Source organism: Cervus elaphus, chromosome 5 (genome assembly GCF_910594005.1).
Source record: "Cervus elaphus chromosome 5, mCerEla1.1, whole genome shotgun sequence".
NCBI classification, from domain to species: domain Eukaryota; kingdom Metazoa; phylum Chordata; class Mammalia; order Artiodactyla; family Cervidae; genus Cervus; species Cervus elaphus.
In genome coordinates, this window is record NC_057819.1 from 83,845,550 (window position 1) to 83,858,545 (window position 12,996).

Consider the following 12,996-nt stretch of genomic DNA (forward strand, 5'->3'; position numbering starts at 1 on the left):
TAAAAGTTAACTGATATCCTAAGTGACCAAGTAGATGTGAAGTGGGAAAGAAGTGTAAGATGAATCCCCTTTTTGTAGCTTGGGTGGATGGATAAATCAATTGGAATGCTATAAATATGAGAACAAGTATAAATATTAGCGGAGAAGGCAATGGCACCCCACTCCAGTACTCTTGCCTGGAAAATCCCATGGACAGAGGAGCCTGGTAGGCTACAGTCCATGGGGTTGCAAAGAGTCAGACATGACTGAGTGACTTCACTTTCACTTTTCACTTTCATGTACTGGAGAAGGAAATGGCAGCCCACTCCAGTGTTCTTGCCTGGAGAATCCCAGGGTCGGGAGCCTGGTGGGCTGCCATCTATGGGGTCACACAGAGTTGGACACGACTGACATGACTTAGCAGCAGCAGCATAAATGTTAGAATGAGTCATAGATCATATTACTAAAAAGAATAGGATATGCATTTTTTTTTTAAATAAAAGTTTGGAGGGATAACAATACCTTCAACTTTGAAGTACTCAACCTTAGGAATCCATGGGACTCCTAAGGTGAAGATATCCAGTTGGCAGTTGAATATAAAGACCTGGAGATAGAAAATTTGGAGTAAAAGCTGTAGCTGTGAATAACATTCTCATTTATTAGTTTTTGAAGCTCTTTTCCTTGGTATTTTAGACAGTGTTGACTACAAATAGAGACAACCTCTTCCTTTTCAGTCTGTGTGTCTTTCTTCATCGTTTTTGCTGTAACTTTCATCACATGTTGAATAGGAAGGGTTCATGAATATTCATTAACCCTGAGTATTCATTGGGAGGACTGATGCTGAAGCTGAAACTCCAGTACTTTGGCCACCTGATGTGAAGAACTGACTCATTGGAAAAGACCCTGATGCTGGGAAAGATTGAAGGCAGGAGGAGAAGGGAACAACAGAGGATGAGATGGTTGGATGGCATCACCGACTCAATGGACATGAGTTTGAGTAAACTCCAGGAGTTGGCGATGGACAGGGAGGCCTGGCGTGCTGCAGTCCATGGGGTCACAGTGGTTGGACACGACTGAGTGACTGAACTGAACTGAGGAAGGGTTAGAGTTTATTGATTTTAGGGGGAAGACATTCAATCTTTCACTATTGTGTTAGCTATAGTTTTTCTTTTGTACATATTAATGCCATTTTTCAGGTTCGATGAGTTCCCTTATTTTCCTAGTTTAATAAAAATTTTTATCCTGAATAGATACTGAATTTTGTCCAATGCTTTCCCACCTTTATTGAGAAATCATCTGGTTTTTCTTCTTTAGTCTGTTAATATGGTAGATTATGCCAATTAATTTTTTTCTTTTTGGCTCTGTCGCATGGCTTGCAGGATCTTAGTTCTCTGATCGGGGCTTAAATCTGGCCACGGCAATGAAAAGGTCAAGTTCTAACCACTGGACCACCAGGAAATTCCCTCACCTAATTTTTAAATGTTGAGCCAGACCCTTCATTTTCAGAATAAACCCCACTAGGTTGAAGTGTATTATTATTATTATTTTACATATTGCATTCCATTTGCTAATATTTTGTGGTGTATTTTTGCATGTATGTTTATAGGAGATACTGCTTTTCTGATGTCTGTCTGGCTTTGGTAATTAAGTCATGCTGGCCTGATTTGGAGATGTCTCCTGTTCTATTCTCAGAAAGATTGTATGGAATTAGTATTATTTCTTCATCAATGATTTGGTAGAATTTGCCAGTGAAGTCCACCAGACTAAAATTTTCTTAATGGAATAATTTTTAAACTACAGATTTAATTTCTTTAATAGATATAGAATTGTTCATGTTATATATTTCTTCTAGTTTGCTAGTTTGTACCTATGAATGAACTGGTATAAAATTGTTTGTAATATTCCCTTATTATCTTTTAAATATTTGTAGTGTCTGTGATTATATTAGCTTTCATTCCTGAGTTTTGTAATGTATCTTCTTTGTTTTTTTTTGGGGGGGGTGCAGTATAGGTAGAAGTTTATAGGTTTTATTGATAAATTCAAGAAATTCATTTATTTTGGTTTTATTTACTTTTCTCTGTTGTTTTCCTGTTTTAATGTTATTGATTTCTGCTCTTCATTATTTTCTTTCTTCTGTTTGTTTCAGATTTAATTTGCTCTCTTTTATCTGGACTATAAAGGTGAAAGGTTAGATCATTCATTTGAGATCTTTATTTTTTTCCATTTTAAGCGTATGATTTTATACATTTCCTCTAAGCACTAGTTTGGCTGAATCGCATGAATTTTGATTTGTTGTATTTTTATTTTAAGTCAGTTCAAAATATTTTCTAATTTCCCTTATGACTTCTTTGATCCCCATGGTTTCTTTAGAAGTGTGTTGTTTAATTTCCAAATACTTGTGACTTTTCCAGATATCTATTATTGATTTCTAATTTAATTCGAATATAGTCAGAGAGCATGCCCTTCATGATTTCAGTTCTTTGAAATTTGTATTATGACCTAGCATATCATATGTCTGGATGAATATTCCAGGTGCACTTGAAAAGAATTAGTATTTTGCTATTCTTGGGTAGACTGTTCTGTAAATGCCTTATTAGGTCAAAGTTGGTTGATAGTGTTGTTCAGGTCTTCTCAATTTTTGCTGATTTTCTGTTCTAACCACTGCTAAGAGAAGTATTGAAGTCTCCAAGAATAATTAGGAATTTATAGTAGCTGTGTGAATAAGAAATATATATTTGGTCTCTGCCCCTGCTTTTTAACACAAAGCTTCTAAAACCCTTGTAATTTCCTAAGCAGTGGAGATGATAGGAGCATCTTACATAGAGATCCTAAACCTCCTGGAATGTTCTGAGTGACAGGAGCTGCTTTTGTTCTAATGAGTTGACTCTTGGTGGGCTTCTGGAGAGCTTCAGGATGGAAGCTGGTCACCAGAAATACAAAGCCATGATATAAAGCTTGGAATTTTCAGGCCTGCCCTCCATCTTTAGGAGAAGGGAGAGGGGATGGAGACTGAGGTAATGATTGATCCTGCCTACATAATGAAGCTTCCATAAAAATCCCTAAACTGTGGGGTTTACAGAGCTTCTAATTGGTGACACTTGCATGCTAGGGCATAGGTATATTCCAGCTTTATGGGGGCAGATGCTTCTACCATGGAACTTTACACACAGTGTAACTGTTGATCCTTTACAATATCTTTTATAAAAAAAACCAGTCACCATAAGTAGATATTTTCATGAGTTTTATGAGCCATTCTAGCAAATTATTAAGCCTGAGGGAGTGGTTATGGAAAGCCCTGACTTTGTAGCCAAGTTATAAAAACGTGGGTACCCTAGGGACCCATTACTTGTGAGTGCCATCTAAATTAAGGACAGTCTTGTGGGACTGAGCCCTTAAGTCTGTGGAGTCTGACCCTACCCAGAGTAGAATTGAATTAAATTATAGGGCATCCACTTGCTATCCAGAGAGCTGAAAAATTAGTTGATTTGGTGAAAAAAAAACCCCAAAAACCACATGCTTGCTTTCAGAAGTATTCTGTGGGTAGAGGAATAGTTTTCCTTTAGTTGGTGTCAAAGAAATGGGATTTGCAAGAATGCTCCTGTCTCAAGGAAACATAGGAAACATGTAGTTTGTGAAAAGAAGGGATGAAAGGATGAGGAATGGAGAAACTTTGATCCCTGGATGACTACCTAGCCACCCACGGTATGAAACTTCAGCTGCACTGCAGTTACTAAAGGTAAAAATTACCAATGGAATTTAGCAGTGGCAGTAGATTCCAACTCCTGAAAAGTTGGCTTATTGGATCTGTAAGGAAATGTGAAATAATAAGAAGCATGCCAACTATATAATCCCTTTGTTATTGGTATCTGTAATAGCCAAAATGGAATAAAGTTTTGGGTCAGGCCTTGTTGCTGGACCTAACTCTGATTTTGGTTGGTGTGAACTTTAGTCACTAGTCTCAATGCTTCCCTCAAAGAGAAAAATTAAGCCAGAGCAAGAGAAATTACCTCTAATATCTCTCATTGCCAAGAAGGTAGTCAACACAGGGGTTTCAGAAACTCCTGAAACCAAGGGGTTTAATGTGAAGGAGCTGTCTTTTTGTAGATTAGTATCATCAGCTTTCTGAAAAACCTTTACTGAAATGGATAGTGAGAATAGATAAATTAGGAGCAGTATCTTTGGCTTTAAGTGTTACAGCATAGAAGAGTTTGTTTGGGCTGATATAGGACTGGAAGCTCACTATTGGCTCACAGATGGCTGGCTGTACATGATCCAGACACACAGCACATTATTCTGGAAGCAACAACCAGCACCATAGACTGGACAAAAGCCACCATAAAGTGTGTTTATTCTGAGAAGGGGAACCACCCAGCTCCCCCTATAATCACCAAGTAGAACACCACAGATGAAGCCGCTGGTATGCTTTGTATACAAGCCATGTGGGCTGGCTTTATATTAACTGGGTTATTCATTCACTGAATATGCCCGTTACTCAGGTATGGTAGGTGCTGTGATTAAGGGGGCCCCTGTCATATAGGCACCCCATATCACTTTTACTGATGCAGAATCAAAACAACAGTTTGAGAAGTCCTATCAGATTAGCCATCTCAGCTTCCCAGGACAGGTCTTACTGAAACCAAGATCATTAGAGCAGGTAACAAGAAAATGGAGGAGAGACAGAGGGAGAATCAAAGGACTTGTCTTAGCAGAGTGGAAGTCTATGTGTTGTTGAGAAATAGGATGAATGTGGTGGGCAATTGATGATGCTGAAATAAGAGGGTTGATGCAGCACTATCAAAGTTGGGTGAACCAGTGAACCAAGGGGACCCACTGCTAGTCCCCCAACATTAAAAGGCCCCAAACAAGTCTGCTCTAGTTATCTTCATTTAGAAGGATGTAAAAAACCAGAAGGCATAAATTACACTGAGAAACCTTAGCCAGAATTGCCTAGGGTGATGGTTAGATAGGTTAACCAAAGTAAGGATTTACCAAGGGGCCAAGGTCTTCTGGCCAGACCCCCAAAGCTCTATGCACTTGTGTGGGTAAAGTGGTCAGGTCTAGAGATATTTCTGAGACTTCCTTACAACAGAACCCCATGCGCTGTGGTATGGAAATCCATTTATAAAATGCTAATTTTGACTTTAATCAGATTGAGAAATTATAGAAATAGAAGAGTTGATAAGATTTTAAAATTAGGTTTTGGGTAAAGAAATTGTGTCTCCTTTATCTGAATGTTTTATGGGAAAGAATATTATGTTTGACTGGGGAATGTCTCCCCTTGCTGTTGTTTTAAAACCAGAATCTGTTGATGAAGTCATAAAACAGGCTACAGCTAGGAGTGTCAGCATTGGTGGGGTTAAGGTGAAAGTTTGAAGAATATTTTGAAGTGGTTGGGTCTCTTACCTGGCTTATGTTATGATGATGAACCTTGTATTTAGGGAACATTTCGCCTTGTATTTAGGGAACATTTCGCCATTGTAAACCTGGAACAAATGTAAATCTGCCTTTGAAGCAATATTATTTTGTTAAATGGAAACCAATTAGATCGCCTGAGTTCAAACTACATAGAGTACGAACTGGAGTGCTGACATGGACAAATTCTCTGTGTAATAGCTGTGTAAGGAGTATAGACTGGGCTTATTGCAAAAGCCCATGTGCACTTCCCAGCATTGAGTACTAGGACTTTAGTTTAGAGAATTGCTATCTGAGGGGCAATTACTAGCTTGCTATCAGACATTAATCAAAACAGCCCATATGACTGAAGGATAGAAAATAATCTTGAAACCTGAACTTACTATGATGGTTTTGGTTGGCATCAGAAAAGCACTTTGTCAGGGAAGGCAATACCCAGAAGAGTTCCATAATAACATGGAAATGGTTTATATAGCATCATGCTATCTGTGGAATGCAAGGATCATGTACTCATGAGCAGGGAACCTCTTTTCCCCTAGGACTGACTTTGAAACTTTATAAAGAGCTGCCAGATTGTGTTATCACTTGAACAGTGCCCTGTAAACAGCTCTCAACTGATTATCATATGTGAAACAGATCGCCAGTCCAGGTTCGAAGTATGAGACAGGGTGCTCAGGGCTGGTGCACTGGGATGACCCTGAGGGATAGGATGGGGAGGGAGGGGGGTTCAGGATGGGGAACACATGTACACCCATGGCTGATTCATGTCAATGTATGGCAAAAACAACTACAATATTGTAAAGTAATTAACCTCCAATTAAATAAATTAATAAAGACATATTACCAATTATAATGTTCAGGACTTATTTCTATCAAGATTCAAACTGAAAAAAATGAGATAAAGATTTTGTGACATTTAAAAGGAGGAAGGGATCAAGACCATCCCCATGGAAAAGAAATGCAAAAAGGCAAACTGGTTGTCTGAGGAGGCCTTACAAATAGCTGTGAAAAGAAGAGAATCGAAAAGCAAAGGAGAAAAGGAAAGATATTCCCGTTTGAATGCAGAGTTCCAAAGAATAGCCAGGAGAGATAAGAAAGCCTTCCTCAGCGATCAGTGCAAAGAAATAGAGGAAAACAACAGAATGGGAAAGACTAGAGATCTCTTCAAGAAAATTAGAGATATCAAGGGAACATTTCAGGCAAAGATGGGTTCGATAAAGGACAAAAATGGTATGGACCTAACAGAAGCAGAAGATATTAAGAAGAGGTAGCAAGAATACTCAGAAGAACTGTACAAAAAAGATCTTCATGACCCAGATAATCATGATGGTGTGATCACTTACCTAGAGCCAGACATCCTGGAATGTGAAGTCAAGTGGGCCTTAGAAAGCATCACTATGAACAAAGCTAGTGGATGTGATGGAATTCCAGTTGAGCTATTTCAAATCCTGAAAGATGATGCTGTGAAAGTGCTGCACTCCATATGCCAGCAAATTTGGAAAACTCAGCAGTGGCCACAGGACTGGAAAAGGTCAGTTTTCATTCCAATCCCTAAGAATGCTCAAACTATTGCACAATTGCACTCATCTCACATGCTAGTAAAGTAATGCTCAAAATTCTCCAAGCCAGGCTTCAGCAATATGTGAACCGTGAACTTCCAGATGTTCAAGCTGGTTTTAGAAAAGTCTGAGGAACCAGAGATCAAATTGCCGATACCCACTGGATCATCAAAAAAGCAAGAGAGTTCCAGAAAAACATCTACTTCTGCTTTATTGACTACACCAAAGCCTTCAACTGTGTGGATCACAATAAACTGTGGAAAATTCTGAAAGAGATGGGACTCCAGCTAAACCAGACCACCTGACCTGCCTCTTGAGAAACCTGTATGCAGGTCAGGAAGCAACAGAACTGGACGTGGAACAACAGACTGGTTCCAAATAGGAAAAGGAGTACGTCAAGGCTGTATATTGTCACCCTGCTTATTTAACTTCTATGCAGAGTGCATCATGAGAAACACTGGGCTGGAAGAAGCACAAGCTGGAATCAAGATTGCTGGGAGAAATATCAATAACCTCAGATATGCAGATAACACCACCCTTATGGCAGAGAGTGAAGAGGAATTGAAAAGCCTCTTGATGAAAATGAAAGAGGAGAGTGAAAAAGTTGGCTTAAAGCTTAACATTCAGAAAACTAAGATCATGGCATCTGGTCCCATCACCTCATGGAAACAGATGAGGAGACAGTGGAAACAGTGTCAGACTTTATTTTATGGGGCTCCAAAATCACTGCAGATGGTGACTGCAGCCATGAAATTAAAAGACGCTTACTCCTTGGAAGGAAAGTTATGACCAACCTAGATAGCATGTTAAAAAGCAGAGACATTACTTTGCCAACAAAGGTCCGTCTGGTCAAGGCTATGGTTTTTCCAGTGGTCATGGATGGATGTGAGAGTTGGACTGTGAAGGAAGCTGAGCGCCAAAAAGTTGATGCTTTTGAACTGTGGTGTTGGAGAAGACTCTTGAGAGTCCCTTGGACTGCAAGGAGTTCCAATTAGTCCATCCTAAAGGAGATCAGTCCTGGGTGTTCATTGGACGGACTGATGCTAAAGCTGAAACTCCAATACTTCGGCCACCTCATGCGAAGAGTTAACTCATTGGAAAAGACCCTGATGCTGGGAGGGATTGGGGGCAGGAGGAGAAAGGGACAACAGAGGATGAGATGGCTGGATGGCATCACCAACTCAATGGGCATGAGTTTGAGTAAACTTCGGGAGTTGGTGATGGACAGGGAGGCCTGGCGTGCTGCGATTCATGGGGTCACAAAGAGTCGGACATGACTGAGCGACTGAACTGAACTGAACTAAAACAAATTTGAACATTGGCTGGGGAAAAAAAATGAGCTGCTTGGTTTATAGATGGCAGTTGTAATATAAACAGATAACCACCCTGATCAAAGGCCACTGCTCTGATCAAAGAGAGTAAAAACAAATCAGCAGGATGGGCTGAATTGCATGCTGTTTTCCTAGCAGTGGTGGGAATTGAACAATGATAAAAGCCCCTATGTTTTGGTCTTTACCAACTTATGAATGGTGGCCAATGAAGGTCAGTGGAGACCCGATCTATTAAAGGGATGCCTGTATAGGGCACCTCTGTGGGAATCACTATGGACATTTGAGGGGTACATTGAACCTAGGTCTCCTGCACTGCAGTTAGATTCTTTACCATCTGAGCCACTAGGGAAGCTGTTAGGGTATGTCAATACTTATCAGAAGAACCCCCTTCCTGGGCATTTTGAATTTTCTTTGTGTTTATGATACTCCAGGTCCTATGAAAGTCATCTGAATCATGTTGACTTCTCTTGTTTTTTTTAGCACCCAGTCATCCATTGGATTGAGACTGTAAAGTCTATCTTGTCCTTTCCTTCCCCCACCCCTCCAGCATGGGTTGCAGTGTCAGGACAGTTTTGTCCTTCCTCTATGCTACTCAGGGATTAATCTCAGACTTGTGCTTTGCATCATGTGGTTTAGGGACTTGCTACTTGTGCTACTCTGGAGTGTACCTCCAAAATGAGTCCTAGACATATGCTGGTTCATAAACAGAAATAGAACCCTTTTTCGCGTTCTCTTCTCTCTTGGATACTCCTCAACTTCCTGCCCTGTACTGTAGCTAGAATAATGGGGTTTCTTAAGGAACTGAAGTTGCCTGTGCCACAGCAAGAGGAAACCAGAGAGAAAAAAAATGGGGATTTCTCTCCCACAACTCTTTGGAACCCCAGGGACCTGTTTTCTTAGTCCTCTGTCTACAAAGGCAGGGTTTTTCTAGGAGTTTTAGTTGCCCATGCTGCCACTGTGACAGCTTCACTTGGGCACTCATCCTTAAGTAAAACACACACACACATATGCATACACACACAAAAGGAGAAACTCCTGTATGGGCCCCTTCTCCAGTTTTGACTCTTCCTGAATATTGCTTACATTTATTTGTTTTGTTCAGGCAGTTGCTTTTTGTATTTTATCCAGAGTATTTAGTTATAATTAGCAGTTAGGACAAGCTTTATTGGACTATGCCTTCTTGGCTGGCACTGGAATCTCTAAATATGTATTTCTTAAATTAGGCATTTAATGTCTGTCTCTTCTATTACATGCATTGTCAGCAGGGACTATTTTGGCTTTGTGTATTACTGTATCCTTATGCCTAATATAGTTCTTGGCATATGCTAAATAGCCAATAGATATTTATTTAATAAGTGAGTGAATGGACCATTTTCAGACCAAATCTTATTTGATGTTTTTTGCAGCATTCTACACTAAGGATTGTTCTCACCTGGATTCTTTCTTGCCTAGGCTTCCGTATTACTATATTCTACTGGTTTCCCCCTTCTCTAGTATTTTTTTATAGGCAAGTTGCTACATCTTTGTGATTCTTACAGGTTCAGAAAATGCTTGTAAAAGGGGGACACCTACATAGTCAGCCCACAGAGGCATAGGTACAACCTTAGTAATAAAGGCTCAATCATCATTTCATCATCCTAGAACAGAGTAGGTATGTGTTAATTATGTGGTGACATACCTTTGCTCAACAGATTTTCCAACTTGGGGATCTGGCAAAGGGACTGAAAACTCCCCGGGGAATTTGACTTCAGGGCCAGTGGGATTTCATTACAGAACTTGCACAGGACTGGGGAAACACTCTTGGAGGGCACAAACAACTTTGTATGCACAGGACCCAGGAGAAAGGAGCAGTGATCCCACAAGAGACTGAGCCAGACTTGCCTGAGTGTTCGGGAGTCTCAGGTGGAGGCATGGGTCAATAGTGGCCTGCCGCAGGGTTAGGGACACTGAATACAACAGTCCTGGGAGCCACAGGGTGTGCTGACGTAAGTGTTTTTGAAGGAGGTCTCCATTACCACCATTACCCCTACCGTAGTTTGGCCTCTCAGGCCAAACTACAGAGGGGGAACACAGCCCCACCCATCAAGAGAAAATTGGATTAAAGATTTACTGAGTTTGGCCCTGCCCATCAGAGCAAGACAGATTCCCTCACAGCCAGTCCCTCCCATCAGGAAGCTTCCACAAGCCTCTTATCCTTATCCATGAGAGGGCAGACAGAATGAAAAATACAATCACAGGAAACTAACCAAACTGGTCACATGGATCACAGCCTTACCTAACTCAGTGAAACTATGAGCCAGGCCATCTAGGGCCACCCAAGATGGACCATGGTGCAGAGTTCTGACAAAACATGGTCCGCTGGAAAAAGGAATGAAAAACAACTTCAGAATTCTTTTCCAGTGCTGTGGCCACTGCTGAGTTTTCCAAATTTGCTGGCATATTAGCAGCAGCATCTTTAGGATTTGAAATAGCTCAGCTGGAATTCCATCACCTCCACTAGCATTGTTCATGGTGATGCTTCCTAAGGCCCACTTGACTTCGCATTCCAGAAAGTCTTATCAATATGCTTGCCTTGAGAACCCCATGAACAGTATGAAAAGGCAAAAATAATGACACTGAAGATAAAGTCCCAGGTCAGCAGGTGCCCAATATGCTACTGGAGAAATAACTGCAGAAAGCATGAAGAGGCAGAGCCAAAGCAAAAACAACACCCAGTTGTGGATGTGACTGGTGATGGAAGTAAAGTCTGATGCTGTAAAGAACAATATTGTATAGGAACCTGGAATGTTAGGTCCATGACTCAAGGTAAATTGGAAGTAGTCAAACAGGAGATGGCAAGAGTGAACAGTGACATTTTAGGAACTAAAATGGGCCAGAATGGGTGAATTTATTTCAAATGACCATTATATCTATGACTGTGGGCAAGAATCCTTTAGAAGAAATGAAGTAGCCCTCATAGTCAACAAAAGAAAAGAGTGAAATGCAGTACTTGGGTACATCTAAAAAATGATAGGATGATCTCTGTTTGTTTCCAAGGCAAATGATTCAGTATCACAGTAATCCAAGTCTATGCCCCAACCACTAATGCTGAAGAAGCTGTAGTTGAATGGTTCTATAGAGACCTACAAAACCTTCTAGAACACCAAAAAAAGATGTCCTTTTCATCTATAGGGAACTGGAATACAAAAGTAGAAAGTCAAGAGATACCTGGAGTAACAGGCAAGTTTGGCCTTGGAGTACAAAATGAAGCAGGGCTAACAGAGTTTTGCCAAGAGAACACACTGCTCATAGCAAACACCCTCTTTCAACAACACAAGAGACGATATCACCAGACAGTCAATACCGAAATCAGATTGGTTATATTCTTTGCAGCTGAAAATGAAAAAGCTCTATACAGTCAGCAAAAACAAGACCAGGATCTGACTGTGGCTCGAATCATGAACTCCTTATTGCCAAATTCAGACTTAAATTGAAGAAAGTAGGGAAAACCACTAGACCATTCAGGTATGACCTAAATCAAATCCCTTATGATTATGCAGTGGAAGTGAAAAATAGATTCAAAGGATTAAATCTGATAGAGTGCCAGAAGAACTGGGGATGGAGGTTTGTAACATTGTACAGGAGGGGGTAATCAAAATCATCCCCAAGAAAAAGAAATGCAAAAAGGCAAAATGATTGTCTGAGGAGGCCTTACAAATAGCTGAGAAAAGAAGAGAAGTGAAAGACAAAGAAGAGGAGAGATACATCCATCTGAATGCAGAGTTCCAAAGAATAGTAAGGAGAGATAAGAAAGCCTTCCTCAGTGATCAATGCAAAGAAATAGAGGGAAACAATAGAATGGGAAAGACTGGCGATTTCTTCAAGCAAATTAGAGATACCAAGGGAACATTTCATGCAAAGATGGGCACAATAAAGGACAGAAACACTATGGACCTAACAGAAGCAGAAGATATTAAGAAGAGTTGGGAAGAATACACAGAAGAGCTATACAAAACAGATTTTAATGACCCATATAACCACCAATGTGTGATCACTCACCTAGAGCCAGACATCCTGGAGTGTGAAGTCAAGTGGGCCTTAGGAAGCATCACTATGAACAAAGCTAGTGGAGGTGATGGAATTCCAGCTGAGCTATTTCAAATCCTAAAATATCCTGTGAAAGTGCTGCACTCAATATGCCATCAAATTTGGAAAACTCAGCTGTGGCCACAGGACTGGAAAAGGTCAGTCTCCATCCCAATCCCAAAGAAAGGCAATGCCAAAGAATGTTCAAACTACCACAGAATTGTACTCATCTCACACACTAGCAAAGTAATGCTCAATATTCTCTAAGCTAGGCTTCAGCAGTATGTGAATTGTGAACTTCCAGATGTTCAAGCTGGATTTAGAAAAGGCAGAGGAACCAGAGCAAATTGCCAACATCCATTGGATCATATAAAAAGCAAGAGAATTCCAGAAAAACATCTGCTTCAGGTTTATTGACTACATCAAAGCCTTTGACTGTGTAGATCACAACAAACTGTGGAAAATTCTTCAAGCAATGGGAATACCAGACCACCTTACCTGCCTCTGAGAAATCTGTTTGCAGGTCCAGAAGCAATAGTTAGAACCGGACATGGGCAACAGACTGGTTCCAAATTGGGAAAAGAGTACGTCAAGGCTGTATTTTGTCACCGTGCTTATTTAACTTATATGCAGAGTACATCATGTGAGAT

At 40.4% G+C, this 12,996-nt stretch overlaps 1 long non-coding RNA gene across 1 annotated transcript; it reads right to left on the reverse strand.

Moving 5' to 3' along the window:
• Positions 1-501: 501 nt before the first annotated feature.
• On the reverse strand, positions 502-12,357 carry LOC122694307. The gene is made up of 3 exons (XR_006341163.1): positions 12,320-12,357; positions 5,383-5,462; positions 502-583 (listed from the first exon to the last, which is right to left on the reverse strand). It is a non-coding gene; the product is annotated as an uncharacterized LOC122694307 (long non-coding RNA).
• Between the last annotated feature and the right edge of the window lie 639 nt (positions 12,358-12,996).